We start from the raw sequence: 25,684 nt of genomic DNA on the forward strand, positions 1-25,684 counted from the left end.
AATTCTAAGAAGGTGCACAGTGTCCACACTTTGGTCTTCATTCTTCTTGAGTTTCATGTGTTTATCAAATTGTATCTTATATCTTGGGTATCCTAAGTTTTGGGCTAATATCCACTTATCAATGAATACATATTGTGTGAGTTCTTTTGTGATTGTGTTACTTCACTCAAGATGATGCCCTCCAGGTCCATCCATTTGGCTAGGGCCATACCTATTCAACATTGTACTTGAAGTCCTAGCCAGAGCAATTCGACAACAAAAGGAGATCAAAGGGATACAAATTGGAAAAGATGAAGTCAAAATATCACTTTTTGCAGATGATATGATAGTATATATGTGACCCTAAAAATTCCACCAGAGAACTCCTAAGCCTGATAAACAGCTTCGGTGAAGTAGCTGGATATAAAATTAACTCAAACAAATCAATGGCCTTTCTCTACACAAAGAATAAACAGGCTGAGAAAGAAATTAGGGAAACAACACCCTTCTCAATAGTCACAAATAATATAAAATATCTTGGTGTGACTCTAACAAAGGAAGTGAAAGATCTGTATAATAAAAACTTCAAGTCTCTGAAGAAAGAAATTATAGAAGATCTCAGAAGATGGAAAGATCTCCCATGCTCATGGATTGGCAGGATCAACATTGTAAAAATGGCTATCTTGCCAAAAGCAATCTACAGATTCAATGCAATCCCCATCAAAATTCCAAATCAATTCTTCAACGAATTAGAAAGTGCAATCTGCAAATTCATCTGGAATAACAAAAAACCTAGGATAGCAAAAACTCTTCTCAAGGATAAAAGAACCTCTGGTGGAATCACCATGCCGGACCTAAAGCTCTACTACAGAGCAATTGTGATAAAAACTGCATGGTACTGGTATAGTGACAGACAAATAGACCAATGGAATAGAATTGAAGACCCAGAAATGAACCCACACACCTATGGTCACTTGATCTTTGACAAGGGAGCTAAAAACATCCAGTGGAAGAAAGACAGCATTTTCAACAAATGGTGCTGGCACAACTGGTTGTTAACATGTAGAAGAATGCGAATCGATCCATTCCTATCTCCTTGTACTAAGGTCAAGTCTAAGTGGATCAAGGAACTTCACATAAAACCAGAGACACTGAAACTTATAGAGGAGAAAGTGGGGAAAAGCCTTGAAGATATGGGCACAGGGGAAAAATTCCTGAATAGAACAGTAATGGCTTGTGCTGTAAGATCAAGAATTGACAAGTGGGACCTCATGAAACTACAAAACTTCTGCAAGGCTAAAGACACCATCAATAAGACAAAAAAACCACCAACAGATTGGGAAAGGATCTTCACCTATCCTAAATCAGCTAAGGGACTAATATCCAATATATATAAAGAACTCAAGAAGGTGGACTCCAGAAAGTCAAATAACCCCATTAAAAAATGGGGCTCAGAACTGAACAAAGAATTCTCACCTGAGGAATACCGAATGGCAGAGAAACACCTGAAAAAATGTTCAACATCCTTAATCATCAGGGAAATGCAACTCAAAACAACCCTGAGATTCCACCTCACACCAGTCAGAATGGCTAAGATCAAAAATTCAGGTGACAGCAGATGCTGGTGAGGATGTGGAGAAAGAGGAACACTCCTCCATTGTTGGTGGGATTGCAAGCTTGTACAACCACTCTGGAAATCAGTCTGGCGGATCCTCAGAAAATTGGACATAGTACTACCGGAGGATCCAGCAATACCTCTCCTGGGCATATATCCAGAAGATGTCCCAACCGGTAAAAACGACACATGCTCCACTATGTTCATAGCAGCCCTATTTATAATAGCCAGAAGCTGGAAAGAACCCAGATGTCCCTCAACAGAGGAATGGATACAGAAAATGTGGTACATTTACACAATGTAGTACTACTCAGCTATTAAAAAGAATGAATTTATGAAATTCCTACATAACAAACTTGTAAAGCACATTATACTGAACTGTGAAAGCAGAAACCATTTTATCTAAAGTCAATGGATAAGAGACTAGGATCAGCTCTCTAAACCCCTGTATTCTGCTTGAAGGTTTTGCCTACAGCAGTAATGCAAGATGAGGAAGTAAATGGGCTATAAACATAAAGGAGAAGGTTAAATAATCTCTCTATGGGTAAATGATAAGCTCCTACATTTAAGAAGAGTACCAACAGTTGAGCACAAGCACTAAGATGTGCTTTAACACTTTCACCAAGAAAAGCAGTATGCACAGCAACAAAAAATTCTGTCCAGTTCATATTCACCAGAAACTTTGGTACTAGAAATTAAGCAGGAATGCAATCCCATGCAGTGTTTTCAAAAACTTAAAACACCTATAAAGAATCCAAACTAAGGGAGCTAAATACTTGAACAGTGTAAACTTTAAAACACTGAAGAAACTCAAAAAGACATTGGCAGAGTGAAAGGCTTCCCACTACATAGAACAGCAAAACGACCGTGTTACTGAAAGTTACCTACAGAAGCAATGCAATGCCTTGCAAAATCCCAATTATATTTAGCTCAAAGGAACACAACGGCTCAAAATAAGGAGACAACAACAAAAGACTGTAGGGAGCCAAGTCATCCCCCTGCAAAGGCAATGCTGGAGCAACCACAGCACCTGCTCTCAGGCTGCAGAGCCATAGAAACAAAAATGAATGTTATTACAAGAGACAGAGCTATGTGGACCCCCGTCAATAGAATAGATGACTCAGAAATAAAAATATACAGACACGGCCACTTATGTTTTTTAAATATGCCAAAAAATTATATTGAAGAAAACTGTTTCAACAAACAGAGCTGGTTAAAGTGGATAAAGAAACCTAGATGGAGATTCATTTCAACCTCTCCCGGAATCTTCACCAAAAGTATTCAAAATAGATCAAAGACCCTAATGCAGGATGAGATGTACTGAAACCTCTGTAACACTACATGAGGGAAAAGTTTAAGATATCAGCATATTAAAGCCTTTCTAAACCGGGACCCTTGGTGTCTAATCAGCTCAGAAAATAGCATGAACTGACAGATGGGAAAAACCAAACCAAAACAAAGCAACAAGAAAATAAATAAATAAATAAATAAATAAATAAATAAATACTTTACAAAGGTACTCCATATCTACACAGTTCAGTCCTTACCGTTCTAAAGGACCAAGTCATAAAATCCATCCTACCACGTTAATGTAGGTTGAGGTAGAACTTCAAAACCTCGTGCCACAGTCGTTGAAGTGTCACCAAGTCCTTCTCAGGAATCTAAATTCGTGAAGAGTAGGTTAAAGGCTATATGGAGAACCTTAAACGGGCAGTAGGAAAGGATTAGTCCCATGAGTGAAGTTCAGAGAAACCGTTTCCTCAAAACAAATGAGAGCAGATTCAGAACCATTGAGCGATCCATTCGGATCACAGATTAATTCTTCTACCCTGGCCATTCAGCCCGCAAACACGTTTAACTTATTTAAAGAGACTATTGTAGTTTACCCAAGCAGTTAAGTCCTCTGACTTCCCATGTCCTCCACTTTGGCAGCCCCTCGTTATCCGCGAGGCTTTCCCCATAGCAGGGGCAACATTGTCTTAATGGCGACTGCTCCTGTAACTGCCACGGCTCTAATTTAAAGCAGCAACTGGAGAATTCTCATTGGCTACTCAGCGTCAGCTGACTCGTCTCTAGATCCTTCCGCTAAGCCTCACCATGGGCCGCATTGACAGCACATTCAGAGTATGTGTCCGTCCACCTGCCAAGATAGTCTTAGATTTAAAACCAACCAACCAACCAACCAAAAACAGTTTCCCCTCAAACTTAAATAAATCTATGAGTGAGGCATAACCACCACCTAGCCACGGATTATTCCAGGAGTCAAGTTCAGATAACGCACCATCAGAATTAGTGGCCACTAAGTTTTTCTTTTGAACTCACGGATCACTTATTGGAAAAACAGGATTCTACCTTAGCACACTATTTTCTCTTGTCAAAAAGCTTGCCAAGGTGCCTACAGTCACAAAATTTGGGATGCTGGAGAGATGATCTCTTCTTATTTGAAACAAAACTAAGCAGCAAAGAGACAAAATATTTACCAAAGGAAAACCACGAAGAATGACAACAGACAGTAGAAATAAACAAGGATTAAAATACATGTTTTGATCTCTGTACAGAGAAATCTTTATAATATTTTTATTTTTAAGATATTTTCTTTATTTACATTTCAAATGTTATCCTCTTTCCTAGTTTCTCCTCTGAAACCCCCCTATTCACTTCCCCTTCCCCCTGCTCCCCGCCATTATAATATTTATATTGATATCTCAAGGAGAGAATATCTACTCATGTTAAAATATTGCTATCAATAAAGATAATAACCCCTAAATACGTAATATCCAATTTTTATCCTAGAATGCTGATTTTACTCTTCTCTATTTTTTCTTCTTCACATTATCATCCAATTTACTCATATCCTACTATCTACTTTATTACAAATGTCCAAAATGAAAGAAAAAATGCTCTGAGCATTGTAGAATATTGAGTTTCAGCTCAAGAGGTTTGAGAGAGTAATCATTTGAGCAACCGACTTAGAGGCCCTTCTAGTTATATTTTAGTAATGAATATTCTGTACCATTTTATGTATTAAGTATATAGTTTTCTGTTTATTTTGTGGGGACATAATATGAGTAGTTTTTTTTTTTTTGAATCTGAGAAGAATCTTTGTACTTTAGACTTTTAAAATGGTCTGAAGGTCATATTAGCCTCTTATCCCATTGATGTCCAACAAGGTCATCCACTGCTACATATGCAGCTGGAGCCATGGGTCCCTCCATGTGTACTCTTTGGTTGGTGGCTTAGTCCCTGGGACTTCTGGGGGGTACTGGTTAGTTAATATTGATGTTCCTCCAATCGGGCCTCAGACCCCTTCAGCTCCTTGGGTCTTTTCTCTAACTCCTTCATTGGGAACCCTGTGCTCTGTGTAATGGATGGCTGTGAGCATCCACTTCTGTATTTGTCAGGCACTGGCATAGACTCTCAGGACACAGCTATATTAATCTCCTGTCAGCAAACACTTGTAGGCATTCACAATAGTGTCTGGGTTTGGTAACTGTATATGGGATGGATTCCCAGGTGGGGCAGTCTCTGGATGGCCTTTCCTTCAGTCTCTGCTCCACACTTTGTCTCTGTAAGTCTTCCCATTGGTATTTTGTTCCCCCTTCTAACACTCTGGTCTTCCTTCTTCCTGAGCTTGATGTGGTCTGTGAATTTTACCATGGGTATTCCTAGCTTTATTTCCTAATATCCACTTATCAGTGTCTCTGAGGTTTCTTAAGACCAGTTATCTATTCATCTACAATTTTGTGGAACATATTTTCTATTTCTTTTACCATGATTTCTTTCCTCCTTACTAATTATTTTCCAGAGCCACGGTGTTTTCATTGTGTTCCAGATTTACTGGTTGCTTTGTTCCTTGTGTTCTGGTGGGTTTTTTGTTGTTGTTTGTTTTGTTTGATTTTGGTGTGTGTGTGTGTGTGTGTGTGTTTAAGTAATTTTGTTTGATTAAGTAATGATTTTTTTCTACCCTAATATATTCTTCACTATGAGATGTTTTGTTACTTTCAGACACACACAGACACACACACATACAAACACACATACACACACAAATTATTATTTCAGGTTGAGTTTACATCTCAGTTTCTATCTCAATTTTTTTTCATGCATTGAACTTTTTCATTACCTTATTTAACTTTTTTTTTCATTGTCTTCATTCAGACATTGGTTCCTATCATCTTTGAGTTCCTTGGAAATATTGAAAATTGCCATTTTGAAATTCTTATATACCAGCTATGTTGCTTAGAATATTAGTCTGTTAAGTGTTGATTTGAGAAAAATGTATATTGTCTTGGCTATTCATGCAGTTTCTGTTTTGCGACAGGATCTACTCATTTAGAGTTAGGATGCTTATGGTATTTCTTGGTGTATATGTCTTGTCTCAATTTTGGGGGTGAGTGTGTTTGGATACTTACTGTTATCCCACTTGTCAGTTTATCATCTAGCTGAGTGACCCTTGGTTTTCACCACTGAGCTACTCTAGGACTCTCGTTTCAGACTACACGTGATTTCTGCTTTGTATTGTGTTATTAACTATGTATTACTTATTTTTATATTGCTATGATAAAACACTGTGAAAACTGCAACTTGTAAATATAGATTATTTGGACTTATCATTCCAGAGGTACATGAATTCCTGATTGGAGAATGAAGGGATGGCAGGTGAAAGTTCACATCTTGAACTGCATACATGAAACAGAGTGGATTCTGAATGGTACAAGTTCTTAAACTCATTCATCATAACTCTAGTGGCATACCTCCTGTTGGAGAGTGGTTCTGATGCTTTGATTCAATCAGGAATCTGTGTGTCCAAATGCTAAAGGTCCTTGTCCTCAATTGGTTTTTGATCAATCAGTATATTTGCCAGTGGCCAATGACTGGGCAAAGGAGATGGGATGGGACCCTTAGAGTTGAATGAAAAGGGAGCAGAGAGGAGGAGAAGGAGAAATTTCCATGAAGTGGTGGGATATGGATGGATGTAGGAGCTGCAGGAAATAAAGCCAATGAGCTATGTAAAAAATTGGATAAGTGACCAATGGCAACGTCCCCAATTGTGCCTGGGGTAGCAGGGGACAGTTTTAGAATGCCCAGGTTTGATGTAGCCAAGGCATTTTAAAATTAACTGGCTTCTATGTGTGTGTGTGTGTGTGTGTGTGTTTGTGTGTGTGTGTGTGTCTGTGTGTGTGTGTGTGTGTGTGTGTGTATGTTTATGTGTGTCTGTGTGTTCCATTTGAGTGTCCAGATACCTCCTGGGTGGGTGCACACGTGATCCACCAGTAAGTACCCCAAATCTCCAGAACACCTCCTCCATTGAAATTATACCCACTAAGCCTCTGACAAAGAGTAGCACCAGCTTGGGATCAAGTATTTGTGACTAGAGAGGATGTTTCTCATTCAAACCTAATAGATAAACAAGGAAACAGAGTGGGGTGGCTTTGAGTGTCTCCAACTGAGCTCCTGGGTTGGGCTCCAGGCATCTCCAGGGCCCAGACACTGCATGGTATCATCGGAATCTGGATCAGGCGATTCCTTCCTGGAGGTCCAACTTTGACTCCAGGTTTTTATTTCATGCTGTTCCAGATTAGTTGAGTGAAATGGCTGACAGTTCAGGAAGGGAAGGTGCTGACTTGCCCTTGGATTCTGACCTGAAGTTTTTGTTTAGATTTTAAGTCTGACTCACAGCTATCCTAATGCAACTTCATGAGATAAATGGGATGACTGACAGATGATCAGGTGAGTAGGAAGGAACTTGGCTCAGGGGTCTCTCTATATAGTTCTGGGCCAGGATCCATGCATTGTCAGGGCCCATTACTGGTGGTTGGGTGAGCATTGGGCAGGGAAGTGGGGTTGAGGGATCTTTAATTACAATTCTGGATTGAGTTAAACTTGTGAGGCCCCATGGTAGATGGGGTGTATGACAGGGACAAATGAACTGACCCAGAGATCCTACCCAATGTTCTGGTTCAACTGTGTTTGGCATACTGGGTAGAATGGTAGATAAGGGATCAGGAGCAAATTTCCCTATCTGTTCAGTTTCAATCTTAGGTTCTACTAAGTTTAAGATGTGTGCAAATTTTTGAGTAGCATTTCAAGTGATTATATATTTTCATGTGGAGCTACTGGGAGGGCATGAGGGCCTAATTTATAACAGAACCCTAGAGAATCTACCTATTATACCTGATAGACCTGAATCCACTGACTCTGCAATTAAGGCTTTGAGGATGAATTTGCCACACTGTACTGATAAGGAATAGAATGGGAGGTAATGCAGATAGTAACTATTAGTTAAGATAACTAATACCCAACATATCGATCTGTTTCGTTCTCCTAGATTTTCTATTGTCACAAATCCTAAGTCATCTATGAATTCAGGACTCAGTCCATTACCAAGATCTCACTGAACTTCAGAGTCAGTAATATCTATGTCTGAATCTTATTATTTGCATGCTAACTCTACTGTGCATTCACCTAAATTAAAATTCCTGTTAGCAGTCAGACGGGTTACAACGTATCTTTCAAAAGCCAAGGAATTTTATGCTTATTGAAGAATGTGGTTCACTGGCAGGGGTTGAAGAGAACTGGCTCTCATACATTTCACAATGATTATAACTTTCTATGAAGACTTACATATAAGAGGTTAAGATTCAAGAGGGAAGAGCACGTTGGAAAACTACCAAGTTCTGCAAAGCCAAGGACCACCTCGGTATGTAGTAGTACAAAAAACATTTGGTTAATAATGGTTAACAGAAACATTGTTCAGACTTAAGAACTCTGGCCTTTATTCCTTGTGGTGGTGTTGCAAGTGTGACTTGGATGTTCATAAAACATTATCAGCTGAAGAGCTGATTATCTGGAAGGGGCGTGGAAGAGAGGATTGAAAGAAGCCATAGTGCTTTCATTGAGTTGACTATGCATAGTAGTCCATAGTCATTTAATATTTATTATTTTATTTATATTTCAGTCATTGCCCTCCCATCTCCTCCCACAGTTCCTCATACCCCGATGTTCATCCCACCAGATGTCCTGCTTCACTGGGGCCTCAAGTCTCTGGGGGATTAAGCACATCTACCAATGAGGTCAGACCAGGCAGCCTGTTGCTATATATGTGCCAGAGGACTTGGCCCGGGCCCTTTATGCTCCTATTTGGTGGTTCAGTCTCTGGGAACTTCCTGGGATCTGGGTTAGTGGAGACTGCCAGTCTTCCTATTGGGTCTCTCTTCCCTTCAGCTTCTTCAAGCCTACTCCTAATTCAACCATAGTGGTCCTGACTTCAGTCCAAGGGTTGGGTGTAAGTCTGTCTCAGTCAGCTACAGGAAGGGCCACTCAGAACAGCCACGTAGACTCCTGTCTGTAAGCACACCATAGTATCATCAGTAATAGTTTTGGTCCTTAGTGCCCCTCCCTGCCCCGGACATGAGATGGATCCCAAGATGGGTCAGTTATTGCTCCATCTTTCCTCCTGTCTCTTCTCCATTTTTGTCCCTGCAGTAAATTCTGGGTCAGAAATTTTGACTCTGGGTTAGTAATCCAGCCCATCCTATTGATGCCATCTCTATGTACTGGTGGTGGATTCTTTGAGTTCCCTGTCCCCTGTGTTGGGCATTTTGGCTAAGGTTACTCTCACTGAGTCCTGAGAGTCTCTCACTTTCTGACCCTCTGGTAATTTCTAGAAAGTCCCCCTAACTTACACCCATTCGCCTGGACCTCTGGGCTTCTCTATTGCCACACACCCCTTCTCCATTACCTGTTTCTGTTCCTCCTTTCCCTCCACTCTCACACCCAGGTCCCTCCCTCCCTCTGCCTTCTCTGATTATTTCCTTCTCCCTTCTAAGTAGGATTGAAGCATCCTCACTTGAGCCATTCTGCTTGTTACATTTCTTATGGTCTGTAGGTTGTATCCTAAACACTTTCTACGTATTTCCTAGTATCCATTTCTCAGTGAGTACATACCATGCTTTTCCATTTGAGTCTGAGTTACTTCATTCAGGATGACATTTTCTAGTTCCATCCATTTCTTGCAAAATTCATGATGTCCTTGTTTTTAGTAGCTGAGTAGTATTCCATTGTATAAATAAACCACATTTTCTGTATCCATTCTTTGGCCGAGGGACATCTGTGTTGTTTCCAGTTTCTGGCTATTATAAATAAGGCTCCTATGAACATGGTAGAGCATGTGTCCTTGGGTATGGTGGGGAGTATTTTAAGTATATATACTTAAGAGTGGTATAGCCCAGTCTTCAGAGAAAAATTTTCCAATTTTCTGAAGAACTTCCAGATTGATTTCCAGGCTGGTTGTTCCAGTTTGCAATTCCACTATCAGTGAAGAAATGTTCTTTATCCACATCCTTGCCAGCATCTGCTGTCAGTTGAGTTTTTCATCTTAGCATTCTAATTGGTAGGAGATGGAATCTCAGGGTAGTTTGGATTTGCATTTCTCTGTTGTCTAAAAATTGTTAACATTTCTTTTTGTGCTTCTCTGCCATTGGAGATTTCTCTGTTGTGAATATTCTGTTTAGCACTGTACCCCATTTTACATTTTTTTGGAGATTACCTTCTTGAGTAATTTATATATTTGAATATTAGCTCTTTAACAGAAGTAGGGTTAGTGAAGATTTTTTTCCCAGTCTGTAGGTTGCTCATTTGTCCTATTGACTTTGTCTTTTGCCTTAGCCAATGAGTTCCAGGTTGTTTCCCTATTTCTATTCTATTACTTTTAGTGTATCTGATTTTATATTTAGGTTCCCTGATCCACTTGGACTTTACCTTTGTGCAAGGTGATGTGTATATATATATATATATATATATATATATATATATATATATATTCAGCCTATGAATGAATATATATATATTCATTCATGAATATATATATTCTGCCTATGAATGAATATATATATATATATATATATATATATATATATATATATATTCAGCCTACATACAGCCAGTTAGACCAGCAACATTTATTGAAGATGCTTTCTTTGGTTCACTATAGGTTTTAGGCTTCTTTGTCAAACTTCAAGTGTCCATAGGTGTGTGGGTTACTTCTGGTTCTTCGATTATATTTAATTTTTTGTCCTGTCTGTCTCTGTACCAATAACCATGGTTTTTTTTTTCTTAATCACTATTGCTTTATAGTTCAGCTTGAGTTCAGCTATTGTAATTTCCCCCTGGAAGTTCTTTTATTGTTGAGAATTGTTTTGGCTATCCTGTTTTGTTTTGTTTTTTTTCCTATGAAGTTGAGAATTTCTTTTTCCATGTTTGTGAAGAATTGTGTTGGAATTCTGGTGAGGATTGCATTGAATCTGTAGATTGCTTTTGGTAAGATGGTTATTTTTACTATCTAAATCCTACCTATCCATGAACATGGGAGATCTTTCCGTCTTCTGAGGTCGTCTTCAATTTCTTTTTTCAGGGATTGGAAGTTCTTATCATATAGATCTTTTACTTGCCTGCTAAATTTGGCAAGATACTTTATACTATTTTTGTCTATTGTTAAGGGTGTTGTTTCTCTAATTTCTTTCTCTGCCTGCTTCTCATTCGTATAAAATGAGGATATTGATTAGTTTAAGTTAATTTTATGTCCTAGCACTTTGCTAAAGTTGTTAATCAGCTCTAGGAGTTGTCTGGGAAAATTTTGGAGGTCTATTATGTATACTCTCATATTATGTGCAAATAGTGATACTTTGACTTCTTCCTTTCCAATTTGTATCTCCTTGATTTCCTTTTGTTTTGTAATTGCTCTAGCTCGATCTTCAAGTACTACATTGAATAGATAGAGTATGGGCAACCTTGTCTTGTCCTGGATTTTAGTGGGATTGCTTCTAGTTTCTCTCCGTTTAAGTTGATGCTGGCTGTTGGTATTGTATATATTGCTTTTATTATGTTAAGTGTGTGTATGAATTCATGATCTCTACGTTCATAGACATTCTTACAAAATAATTTTATTTGGTACCTTGGTTGATAATGTTATATTGCTGTGAAAAGACATCATAACCACAGCAACTCTTATAAAAGGACACATATTAATTGGGACTTACATACAGTTTCAGTGGTTTAGGCATTGTCATTGTGGGGTGCTTTGGCTGCATGCTGGCAGACATGGTTTTGGAGAAGTTGCTGAGAGTTTTACATCCAGACCTTCAGTCAGTAAAAAGATAGAGAGAGACTGGGACGGGCTTGGGCTTTTGAGAGCCCAAAGTACACACTTTCTCTAATAAGAGCACACCTCCTACTCCTCTCAAATACTGCCATTTCCTGGTGACCAAACATTCAAATATATGAGCCTATGGAAGCCATTGTTATTCAAACTACCACAGTTAGTAAATAATGTATATTTGTAAATTATTTTTAATTAATTCTTTTTTATTAGATAATTTTATTTACATTTAAATGTTATCCATTTTCCTAGATTCCCCACTGAATATCCCCATCTCCTCTCCCTTCCCCCTGTTCTGCAACCCACCCATGACCATTCCTGGTAGTGGAATTCCCCTATACTGGGGCACAGAACCTTCACAGGACCAAGGACCTCTCCTCGTATTGATGACCTACTGGGCCATCCTCTGTGACAGATATAGCTAGAGCAATAAGTTCTACCATGTGTTTTCATTGATTGGTGGTATAGTTCCAAGGAGCTCTGAGGGTACTAGTTAGATCATGTTGATGTTCTTTCTATGGGGCTTCAGTCCCCTTCAGCACCATGGGTATTTCTCTGGCTCCTTTATTGGAAACCTTGTACTCAGTCCAATGGATGACTGTGAGCATCCACTTCTGTATTTGCCAGGCACTGGCAGAGCCTCACAGGAGAAGCTATATCAGGCTCCTGTCAGCAGACTCTTGTTGGCATCTGCCTAGTGTCTGGGTTTGGTGGTTGTTTATGGGATGGATCCCCAAGTGGAGCAGAGTATGGGTGGTCATTCCTTCAGGGTCTGCTCTGAACTTTGCCTCTGTAACTGGATCCATGGGTATTTTGTTCCCCATTCTAAGAAGGAATGAAGTATCCTATCTTTGATCTTCCTTCTACTTGAGTTTAATGTGTTTTGTAAATTGTGTCCTGGGTATTCTCAATTTCTGGGCAAATATCCCCTTATCAGTGAGTGAATATCATGTGTATTTTTTGTGAATGAGTTACTTCACTCAGGATGATATCCTCCAGATACTTCCTTTTCCCTAAGGATTTCATAAATTAATTGATTTTTAATAGCTGAGTAGTACTCCATTGTGTAAATGTACCACATTTTCTGTATCCATTCTTCTGTTGAGGGACATCTGTGTTCTTTCCAGCTTCTGGCTATTATAAATAAGGCTGCTATGAACATAGTGGAACATGTGTCCTCATTACAAGTTGGAACATCTTCTGGGTATATGCCCAGGAGTGGTATTGCTGGTTCTTAAGGTAGTACTATGCCCAATTTTCTGAGGAACCAACAAAATGATTTCCAGAGTTGTTGTGCCAGTTTGCCCTCCCACCAGCAGTGAAAGAGTGTTCTGCTTACTCCACATCCTTTCCAGCATGTGCTATCTCTTGTTTTTTCTATATTAGCCATTTTAATGGGTATAACAGGAATCTCAGAGATGTTTCATTTGCATTGCCCTGATGACTAAGGACTTTGAACACTTCTTTAAGTGCTTCTTGGCCATTTGAGATTCCTCTGTTGAGTACTGTGCACCATTTTTAAATTGGGTTATTTGGGTTGTTCATGTTTAACTTCCAGCTTATTTCCTGCGTCCATTTGCTTGGATTTGTGGGTGGATATTGTTTGAATTTGGATTGGTCTTGAAATATCGTGTTTTATCCATGTATGGTGATGGAGATTTTTGTTGGGTAAAGTAATCTAGGTCATCTTGAAATATCTATATCTCGCTGTCTCAAGGTATGATGGTGGAGAGTATTCCAGGGTATATTAGTCTAGGTTGACACCTACGGTTTTTTATAGGTTACAAAATATCTTACTAGACCCTTATAGCTTTCAGAGTCTCTGTAGAGATGTTGGATGGAATTATGATAGACCTGCCTATGTATGTTAACAGAGCAGGGCATGTCTTGCTCCTGAGCATAGATCCACCAGATTCCTTAATCCCATCACTTCCTACAGACTGATTTTCACATTCCTCAGACATGATCTGCTGGCTCAAGCCTCTAACCAGAAAGGAGTTGAGGAAATGCACGAAGGACCCCATTTTGGACTTCTGAGTTCAGATCCTGCACAGGGATTTGGATTTGCATTCTCCAGCTGTGCAGAACTATCTGAAAGGAGGCTAGTGAGTGAGGGATGGATGCGCAGAGCATTCCAGCTGTGCAGAACTATCTGAAAGGAGGCTAGTGAATGAGGGATGGATGCACAGAGCGTTCCAGCTGTGCAGAACTATCTGAAAGGAGGCTAGTGAGTGAGGGATGGATGTGCAGAGCACTCCAGCTGTGCAGAACTATCTGGAAGTGGGCTAGTGAGTGAGGGATGGATGCGCAGAGCACACCAGCTGTGTAGAAGGATCTGAAAGGAGGCTAGTGAGTGAGGGATGGATGCACAGAGCACTCCAGCTGTGCAGAACTATCTGAAAGGAGGCTAGTGAGTGAGGGATGGATGCGCAGAGCATTCCAGCTGTGCAGAACTATCTGAAAGGAGGCTAGTGAGTGAGGGATGGATAAATAGAGCGTTCCAGCTGTGTAGAACTATCTGAAAGGAGGCTAGTGAGTGAGGGATGGATGCACAGAGCGTTCCAGCTGTGCAGAACTATCTGAAAGGAGGCTAGTGAGTGAGGGATGGATGCACAGAGCACTCCAGCTGTGCAGAACTATCTGAAAGGAGGCTAGTGAGTGAGGGATGGATAAATAGAGTGTTCCAGCTGTGTAGAACTATCTGAAAGGAGGCTAGTGAGTGAGGGATGGATGCACAGAGCGTTCCAGCTGTGCAGAACTATCTGAAAGGAGGCTAGTGGGTGAGGGATGGATGCGCAGAGCACACCAGCTGTGTAGAAGGATCTGAAAGGAGGCTAGTGAGTGAGGGATGGATGCACAGAGCACTCCAGCTGTGCAGAACTATCTGAAAGGAGGCTAGTGAGTGAGGGATGGATGCGCAGAGCATTCCAGCTGTGCAGAACTATCTGAAAGGAGGCTAGTGAGTGAGGGATGGATAAATAGAGCGTTCCAGCTGTGCAGAACTATCTGAAAGTTGGCTAGTGACTGAGGGATGGATGCACAGAGCACTCCAGCTGTGCAGAACTATCTGGAAGGATGCTAGTGAGTGAGGGATGGATGTGCAGAGCACTCCAGCTGTGCAGAAGGATCTGAAAGGAGGCTAGTGAGTGAGGGATGGATGCGCAGAGCATTCCAGCTGTGCAGAATCATCTGAAAGGTGCCTAGTGAGTGAGAGATGGATGCGCAGAGCATTCTTAAAGGTGGCTAGGTGAGGCAGGGACGGTATCCCTGGGTAACTGGTAGACCATGAGACTTGGCACTAGCAGATGCTTCCTGAGTCTTCTGCCCACAAGGAAGGGCTACTCCTCACATACAGCCCAGGCACAGTTGGCCTGATTCCTATGAGGGAAGACTGGGGCAATGTGGGAAGGAATCTCAGAGTTTCCAAGGGCTGCAGATTCAATAAGAAGTTGCTTTGCTCCCCTCCCCCCCCAGAGCCCCAAGGATGACTCTTCTTGGCTAGGTCCAAGTATGTCATATTTATTTACATGTTGCAACTTCCTTCAATGCTCATGGTCACTTCCCATGATACCTCTTACATGGAGGAACAAGTCTTTGTGTGTGTGTGAGTATGTGTGTGTTAGTACTTGAGCTCTAGTTATTTTTGTCTTCCTTTCTCTTTTTTGATTTTTATTAGATATTTTCTTCATTTACATTTCAAATGGTATCTCCAAATCCCCCTATACCCTCCCCCATCCTGCTCCGCAACCCACGGACTCCCACTTCCTGGTCCTGGAAGAGTCCCAACTTTCTTGATCAGAGACACCTGAGATGAAGCACGAAGTAGAGAAACTCACACCAACACCACAGTTCTGTTGCTGGGTATCCTTGGGATTCAAATTCAACCTCACTGAGCAGTAGTTTCCCAGGACTGAAAATCTCCTGTGCTTCCAGGGTGATTTTGTGGTTTCTTGAGATAATGCATCAAAAGGAAAGGCAGAACCAACAAAGAACAGCTTCAGGACTGGGCAGATAAGCCAGTCTTCGGAGAAGGAGGCAAGGAGAGTGCTTATCAGACCATCAGCTGCCTGTGGTTACCATCCACCGTACTCCATGTTATTTTCTCAAAAATATTTGAAATTTTAAATCTCTTCTACATATGGGAGTTTCCCCCTGGGTTTCAGACTGTGTTTAAAGTAGCAGGTATGTTTTTCCTTATGTGAAGTGGTTCACAGATCAGCCCTAGCCTAAGGCTTACAGAGCACTTGCAGAAGGAGTGGAAAGAATGCGAGGGATGTGAAATGTTATCTTCAGACTATCACACACCCATTTTGAGCATGCTCTCACTCACAGCAGCTCTGGCGGTTGCCTTCACTGGTTAGGTACAAAGCTGGGCCTGCCAGCAGCAGGGCAGAGAATGAGGAACGGCTCCAGGGGGCTCTGCCCCTCCTGGGTGAACGTTGGCCAACTGAAAGATTCCGGGACTGGACACTCCTTGCTTGGGTTGTGTACCAGAAAATGCGCGCTCATGTATTAATGGACAGCGCCAAACCTCTGACCACACAGAGAGATCTGGTCAAAAACAGAGGTTTTGTCTTGAAATAAAAAAGATGTGAATGCATGAATGTGGGAAAGTGACCTGTAAGGAGGAGGGGGATAAAAGGGGCTGTGGAGGCAAGAGAGACAAGAAGCTTCAGCTTCTCCTGAAAGCACTCCTGCCACAGGAGTCCTGGTCTGCCAAGGGGCTGAGCAAGACTGCCAAATGAGGAGTGGTTGGTCTGCAAAGGGGCAGAGCAAGACTGCCACAGGAGGCGTGGTCTGCAAAGGGGCTGAGCTACACTGCCACAGGAGGCTTAGTCTGCAAAGGGGCAGGGCAAGACTGCCACAGGAGGCGTGGTCTGCAAAGGGGCAGAGCAAGACTACCACAGGAGGAGTGGTCTGCAAAGGGGCTGAGCTACACTGCCACAGGAGGCATGGTCTGCAAAGGGGCAGAGCAAGAATGCCACAGGAGGCGGGGTCTGCAAAGGGGCTGAGCAAGAACTGCACTGGGTCAGATACTCACTCCACACACAGCACAGCCACCTCCCTAGAGATTGCCCACAACCAGGGAAAGTGGCTTCACTTACCACACTCACTGCAATTCTGGAGAACATTGGCAGCAAAGCCTTTTAGTCTTCATGACCCAGAACCCCCAAAGCCCTTCAGATAGCCCAACAATGACTGTCACCGAGGATCTGCAGGCCCACACTCAGCAAACAGTTCCTCCTCAGAGTCCATCTGCATGCTTGCCTCAGGCTGGTGAACAAAGCCACGAAACTGCTCAATGCTTATCAAGGAAACCCACATTTCAAAGGCATGGGCGACTCACAGCACTGATTGAAAACTCTCACCACCCCCTTTCCGGGACAGAGACTGAGCAAGCACTGGCTCCTTTTCCTTGGAGAATCATCTCAAGTTCCTGGGGAGCAGTTGGGGACGAGGGGGCAGCTACCCCTTACCTGCATTCTGATGAGAGGTGCAGCTGTTGCTTCCAGAGACAGTCTAATATGGGGCTTCCTCTTGAGGGGGTAAGGAGATCACAGCAGACCACCCCAGGCAGGATGCAGCTAGGGATATCCTGTGGCCTTCTATAGGGCTTCACCCCCAAATTCTGGCCTTCTAGGAAACCCTTTAACAGAGGAAAACTCTTAGAGGAGGTGCCCACACAACTCTGAACAATTAAACTCCATTCTACCTTCTAAGTTCACCCTCAACTAACAGTACAAATCAACACACACCTTTGATTATAACTTTTCAATAGACTCTTTTTTGTTTGGTTGTTTTTGTTGTTGTTGTTTTGTTTTGTTTTGTTTTCTTTTGTTTTGCTTTGTTTTGAGACAGGGTTTCTCTATATAGCCCTGTATGTCCTAGAATTCACTCTGTAGACCAGGCTGGCCTCGAACTCAGAAATCTGACTGCCTCTACCTCCCAAGTGCTGGAATTAAAGGCATGTGCCACCATCGACCAGCTACAACAGACAGGTTACATCTGGTGGAGAAACAAAGAATGTACCAGAAACCCTGCTGCAGAAGGTGGAGCGTGTGCTGCTGTGGATACGCGCTGTACATAAACTATATTGATTCAGGTGAGCCCACATGAGAACAAATCCTTGGGTGTGGTAATTGTATACATTCTGTGGAGGGCACTTTGGTTCCTGGGGAGAGAACTTTAATAAATGGCACTACACTCAACTAAAGCTATCTGGGCTAACAGGAGGGAATTCATTTGAGAGGATTATTTAAAGGGAGCAAGGAGGGATCCTTGTAGTGGGGACAGGTGGTAGCTTATTGGACAGGCAAGTAAGGAAGTGGGAAGAGACGCTGAAGTGTGGAGGGAGCACTGTAGAAGAAGAGGTCCATTGCAGTGGGCAGGGGATGTGTAAGGTGGGGTCAGTGGCCTAGAACAGTGCTGTGACTCTGAGCTCCCTGGGGTTGCCAGCTGGAGGCCATTGTCCTATATAGATAGGTATTTAAAGGAAGAGTGTGGGGACACTGGCATCAGGGATCTCAGGAGAGTATGGAAGAAGGACACGTTTCCCTCGGGAAGCCTATTCTCAGGTGGTGTTGTGTGTGTAGCTCTCAGGATCCAGTGAGCCCCTTCTTAAGACCTGGAAGGAGAGATGGCTCAGAGTTGAGCTCATAGCCGTTTTCCTCTGATGAAGCATTGGGAAAGAGAGCTTCATTTCATCTTCAGGGAATCTAAGTATTTTTACTTGTAGGGTCTGAGTCTACTATGGTGTCAGTTGGGAAGGGTTAGCAGTGTGCTGTAAGTCACACTGACAGAGTCTTTGTAGTCATTTGCCTGCAGAACACAGGGAAGGGTGAGTGTAGCCTCTCCTGTTTTCCTAGGCGTCTTAGGTGAAGGTTAAGACAAATGTACTGGGAAAACGGCATAGACATTTGAAGGTGAAGAATGGATCTGTACTTCCTGGTGTATCTCAAACAAATAGCAACAGGTTACAGATTGTTCATAGCAAATGAAAGCACACACTGACTTGATAATTCCTAATTGGGGAGTCCCTTGTAAGCTGCCAGGGGGGAAAGGTTTCTATATATGTCAGCAAAACCAGAACCCATAAAGGAAGCTGGTGGGAGTAATGACAGATGAATTTATATTGGTACACAGAAGTCTGAGAAAGTAGCAGAAAGGAAATTGAAAAGCCAAGAGAAGCACCGGGCAAAGATACAGTGCGTATTGTTCATATCATGATGTTTCTGACATACAAGGAACGGAGCTGTGTATGACATGCAATCTGATGGTGAGCTGCGGTGATGGACGCCGATAACAGCAACACTTGAAAACCAAGAAAGGCAGGAAGATCAAGAGCTGCTGGCTAGCTTGGATGATGGTGTGACCTTCTGTGAAAGGAAAGTCCTAGGCCAAAGGAACAGGCAAGCAGTCCAGTTCAGCAAGAGAAACTTGGAAAAGCAGGTGGCCAAGGAATGTTTCCAATAGACCAAACCCAGTCTCTAGGAAGACAAAAGCAAGTGTTCCAGCTGCTGAAATATGGCATTCTTCCTTGCCATGTGGTCCCTTCTACCCCAAGGCTGCTCACTCTGCCTATCTTTGCAGAGGACTCTCCTTTCACTCATGCAGACAGAATATGGAATAATGGCCGAGCTCCCCTTGAAGACAGTATTCTGCTACAGGGAGTGTTCAAGGTATAACCAAAGGGAAGTCTTCAAAAGGTAACCAAAGGGCAGAGTGTCCAAGAGGTAACCAAAGGGCATGTGTAATGTTCTTTGGCCATGTCCTCTCAAGTTTCCCTGAGGTAGAGATGTAATCCCAACACTTTGAAAACCGAGGCAGGGGGATCATGACTTTACAGAAATGGGAAGAACAGGAGACCAAGAGTGTCCCCACTGGTGTCACTAGTGATAGTAAAATGTCAGTGTCTCCAGGCACCAGCTGATTTAACCAAGAGTCAGGCACACAACGTGTCACTGGATAGTCATATAGCACCAGGAAGCTGGCTATGTCTCTTTGTGTTGTGCCTAGGAGATAGTGCGGTGTCAGAATTCTTAGCAACCTACCTATGAATATACTGTGTGACCTTGGTCCAGCTATTCCACTCCTTGGCAGGCACATGTCCAAAAGATCCGACATCCTACCCCACAGATATTTGCTCAGCCATATTCCTTACCACTTGATTCACACTATCTAAGGCATGGTAACAACTTTAATGTCCTTCAGAAGATCCACAGACAATGATGATTTGGTCCTTGCACGCTAGTACTGAATACTGTTCAGCTGGAAAGAAAAATGAAATCATGAACTCTGCAGCCAAATGGTCTGAACTAGAAAAGAAAGGCATTGGGTGAGGTAGCCCAGACCCAGAAACATGAAAGCCACAGGTTCCCAATCGTCTGTGGTTCCTAACTCTAGAGCCTCGGATGTGAGTATATGTCTGGAGTTAGAGAAACCATGAAAGCAGAAAGGACCATAGTGCTGAACATGAGATATGAAAAGGAAACTAGAAAAAAATTTGGGCGCGCTTAAAGAGGGAGCAGACATAAATAGCAATAAGGACACTTGAGATATACACAGTGCTCTTATTATTTTATATTTACAAAACATTGCATGTACACATGAACATACACATTCATTTTTAAATAAAATTCTTCCTCCAAGAGCCATAGACTGTTGAAAAATAAATGCACAGTACCAGGCATGAATAATATCCTCTTGAGTGTTTGCTCAGAGGAGACCAGGAGACGGCCACAGACAATATGGTTGATCATCACTCCCCCTTTTTGCCTCCCAGAATTTAAGCAAAGCCCATATTGTTGAAGACACCTGGCACTTTGGACATAGGACTTCGAGGACTAAAGCTAGGTCTGACTAAAAGCATCCTCCTGTGGGTCTAGCTGACAAAGTATCAGAAGGTGCCGTGCAAGTAGCCACGTGTAGAAAGCAATCACCCCAGCCTTGTTGCCTGTGAATCTTAACAATGACCAGCATTGTCCTAAATGTGCAATAGTGGCATTTAAACAGCATTGTCCTAAATGTGCAATGGTGGCATTTAAATCATGGGGAGAAGCAGCAATTGGACTGACAGCTTGGTCAATAGGAGACAGATCACATGTGGGACTACAGACCTAGCCAACTACTTGTGTCTAGTGAAGTTGGGCCCATACAGGAGAACATGCTACAGGCACCTTCTTGAACCAGGGTAATTCCTCACTGCTTTCCAAATACTTATAGCCACAGACAAGTGTTGATATGGCTACTCATTAAATATATCCTCTCTTCAGGTGATGGCAGCCAAAGACATGGCCCAGCAGGTCAGTGCACTGCAGCTCTTCCAGAAAACCTGTATTCAATGCCTGAGCTCCAATATGTTGGCAAACATCTCTGTGCAATTGCAGGAACAGGGGGGTCTGTCTCCCTCTACTGGACTTTTAGGGAACTGCATGCCCATGCACAGAGTACAGAGACCTTGGTCCAGGCCTAACACCTATGCACACAAAAAGATAAAATAAAACAAAACCTAAACTAATTTTAAAATGAAACTTGTTTTTCTTTCACACACAGACCATTGCTGAAATCTGTAGTACTCCTACCTCAGAGAAAATCTTTTTGTGGTTGCTCAGGCCAAACTGATACATCCACATACAACACAGCCCTAATATGCTAGGCACAGAGACCATAGTGGCAGAGGAGGCAGAAAGTGTAAGATACCAGGAAGGTCTGGTGCACGATTGGGCCTTCTATCCATGTCAGGGAAGCTACACCCATGGCAACACTAAAAACACACAGCAGGTAAGAGGGAATAGAGATGACAGGACAGGGGTTGGAGAGAGGAGTGGGGGATGGTGCAACTCTCCTTTAATTAAACGAATTTAAAGACCTAAGTACAAGCAGCAGGGCCAGACCTAGAGAACACAACCTTTTGTGCAATAGAAAATACACACTTACATTGTGACTTCTGCCAGTCACAAGCAATGGCCATCCCCACCAGAACTAGCTGTTAGCAAGGGACAAACCCAAGAAGCACAGGGCAGGTAGCAGCTGACAGGAAGCATGGGGTTATTCCAAAGAGCCACACATTCTCCACTGTTTCTGCATGCAAGAGTTTCAATTCCACCAGATGGAGCCAAGAGGTCTCTCCCTTGGGTTTCTTGCGGAGACTGGGGTAGCTGGATACCTTGGGGGCAGAGAATCAGAGGAGAGAGCCTGCACAGAATAGAGATACAGAAATACACAATGCCTTGAGACCTCCAAGCTCTCTCTGTGTAATGGAAGCCATCTTGGGGTCTCCAGAGAACACCCCTGATGTCCCTCAGTGCTGAGAATTGCCTCCCACTCAGGCAGCAAAGTGTATAAATACATTCTGGGAGTTGTGGGCACTCAACCAGAAGGTGAGGCAGGAAGAGGAGACCTCTAGCCTCCAGAGCAAGGGACACCACATATACATGCCAACCAGGCTTGAACTGGACTTGTGGAGAGCCAAGCTCATTCAGCAGCCTGGGCTCACTTCAACAAACTGTGTGAGACAGAGTAGCAGCCATTGCTTATAGTGAGAAAAAGTTTGTATGTAGAGATTCAGCATACCGTGAGCCATACTAAGGAAGGGATCTGTCTGTCAACAGATACACACTAGAGATGTGGGAACCAAGAAAACCACAGAGAAGAAACAGCTACCAATAGATTCGATAGAAAACCAAGTGTTAGATGACCACAGTGCATGACTGGATGGAGACTGTCAGCAGACACACACATTATCCTAAAAGGAACAAAATGAGAATTTCACTGAATTCTCAAGGTCTCTTTATGAGCTGCTGATCAGACTCCAAATCCAAGAATCACAGAGGCTGGTGGGTGGCTTGTGATGATGTGGTTTCTCTCCACGCAAGAAGCCAAGAGTTGTATATCCGCCTCCACCAAGGAAAAGGAAAGAGCTACTGGACTTAATAGGTAAAGAGTATTCTAAATCGCTCCATTTGCATCAGAGGAGGAAAGGAGGAAAATTAGAGATTCTTGGGGGTGGAATCAAGAAGCCTGGTGAACAAGTCATAGAGCACTGTGTTCACCACTGCAGTCCTGGAGTGGAGAAGAGAAAAACTACCAGGAAAGCATGCGTATGTTAGGTGTGTGTGTGTGTGTGTGTGTGTGTGTGTGTATGTGTGTGTGTGTGTGCATGCATATGTTATGTGTGTGTGTGTGTATGCATATGTTAGGTGTGTGTGTGTGCATGCATGTTTTAGGTTTGTGTATGTATACATGTATATGTTAGTTGTGTATGCATGCATATGTTAGGTGTGTGTGTATGCATGCATATGTTAGGTGTGTGTATGCATTCATATGTTAGGTGTGTGTATGTATGCATGTATATGTTAGGTGTGTACACATGCATATGTTAGGTGTGTGTGTATGCATACATATGTTAGGGGTGTGTGCATTTGTGTGTATGCATTCATATGTTAGGTATATGTATGTATGCATGTATATGTTAGGTGTGTACGCATGCATATGTTGGGGTGTATGTGTAAATGCATGCATATGTTAGGGGTGTGTGTGTATGCATGCATATGTTAGGAGTGAGTGTGTGTGTTGTGTGTGCATATGTTAGGTGTGTGTGTGTATGCATTCATATGTTAGGTGTGTGTATGCATACATAGGTGTGTGTGTGCATGCATATGTTAGGTAGGTGTGTGTGTGTGTGTGTGTGTGTGTGTGTGTGTATTTTGCAGAAACAAATATAAGGAAGGGGTTTCAGAACACAGCATGTTTCATTATTAACTCTCTGAGGGAGGCAGGGAGGGAGGGAGAGAGAGAGAGAGAGAGAGAGAGAGAGAGAGAGAGAGAGAGAGAGAGAGAGAGAGAGAGAGAGAGAGAGAGAGAGAGAGAAAGAGAAAGAAAGAGGAGCAGCACTATGCTCTATGCTATAGGGGGCACATGGCCTGAATTCTGATAGGGGGAGGATACCTAGGCCATTTATAATCATGTGATTGTGCCTAAAATCTTTTCCATGATGACAATTTCCAATAATTTCTCATCACAGTCAAAAGGATATATAAATACAACATACAAATATTTATAAACATGTACACAAATTTCACATATACATATATATGGAGAATGAGACTCTTTCTCAAGCAGGAGTTGGAGAACTCTTTACCAGGTATTCCACTTAGTTACTGCTGTAGATTTAACTTAGTCTAGTCATTTGAGAGTGTCTCACTGTGGAAGTGCCCAGATCAGATTGCCCTGTAGCCATGTCTGTGAGAAATGATCTTGATTACTGATTGGTGTGGCAGAGCCTGTCCACTATGAAAGGTTCCATCACCAGCAGGTGGTTCTGCGCTGCATCAAACACAGCAGCTGGAGAAGCAATCTGCAAGCTGGTGAGCAATATTATCCATACTGTCTGCTTCACTTCCTACCTCCTGCCTTGAGACCTGCCTTGACCTCCCTCCATGAGGAATTGTGGCCTGGGCCTTTAGGATGTAATGGACATTTTCCTCCCCAGGCTGGTTTTGGTCAGTGTCTCCTCACAGCACCAAAAAGCAAACTAGAACATTGGAGAAGGCCCTCTTCAAGATTATCGGGAACAGTTCTCTAGGCAGAAGGGATATTAAATAGAAACTTAGATCTCAACAAGGAAAGGATTCATGGGAAATGGAATAGAAGAAGGTAAAAGAAAATAACACAGTAACTTAACTGCACTGAAGGCTAGTTAAAACTTAAATAGGAAGCAATGGTGACTCGCTGTTGGTACCTATGACAGTTGTTCTTCTCGGGGCTCATCTTTTCCAGAGAGTCTAAGTATGGCATTCAGGTTCAGTGAGGAGACTCAGCTAGAAGTGCAGGCAAACAATCATTACTTGGGTAACACAGGAGTTGTGGCCATGTTGCAGGAAGTGTGTCACCTTGTAGGTGGGCTTTGAGGATTCCTAGTGCTCAGGTTCCACTCAGTGTTGAGTGAGAGTCCCCTCCTGGCTGCCTGCAGAAGATAGTGTCCTGCTGCTGCTTTCAGAATGGTGCATACGAGTCTCAGGGTACAGAAGAAGTCACCCAGAAATGCACACTTCAGGGCCCTGCAGTCTTGTGCAAGTGCAGGACTCCAGTGAATGAATACGTATCCATAAGGCTGTCTCACCTGGAGGGCATGTGTCCCATCAGCTCGGACATCAGAGGGAAGATACACCAGGATGTGGTATCCAGAAGTGCAGGTGCCCCATGCAGCAGTGCTTGGATATGTAAGCACCAGCCGTCCTCATCACACGTGCAGGCATTTCAAGGAGTGTCATTTGCAATTGCAGATGCAGCAACATGATTGACATTACTTGTTAGGTGCTCCATGGTGACTTGATTGGGAGCACAGGAGCAGGAGAAAGGCTCAGCTGCAAGGGCAGATGCACCAGTGGTGATCATATGGGATGGAGCTGCACCAGGGACATTCCTTTGTGAATGCAGGTGAACTAGAGAGGAGCTACTTGGAAATTGAGATCCTCCAAGAATACTTACCTTAGTTTGGATTCTATTACTGTGAACACACACTATGACCAAGGCAACTGTTGTAAAAAAAAGCATTTAACTGTAGCTGTCTTACAGTTTCAGAGGTTCAGTCCATTACCCTCATGATAGGAAGCACGGCTGCATGCAGGCAGAGCTGGTGCAGGAGGAGCCAAGAGTTCTACATCTTGATCTAAAGGAAACTGTCTTCTGCAAGAGGCAGACAGGGGGAGGTTCCCATTCTATCTTGGGTGGAGCTTGAGCAGCAGGAGACCTCGAAGCCTACCTACATGGTGACATACTTCCTCCAACAAGGCCACACATATTGTATATTACAAAGCCACACCTCCTAATAGTGCCACACCCTGGGTCAAGCATATTCAAACAACTACAGTCCTCAATTGAGAAAACCAGTACATCAGTTATTCTTGTCTCTGCATGAAAGTACAGCAGGAAGT

Source organism: Mus caroli, unplaced genomic scaffold, assembly GCF_978045245.1.
Source record: "Mus caroli unplaced genomic scaffold, Mus_caroli_1 scaffold_5, whole genome shotgun sequence".
NCBI classification, from domain to species: Eukaryota; Metazoa; Chordata; class Mammalia; order Rodentia; family Muridae; genus Mus; species Mus caroli.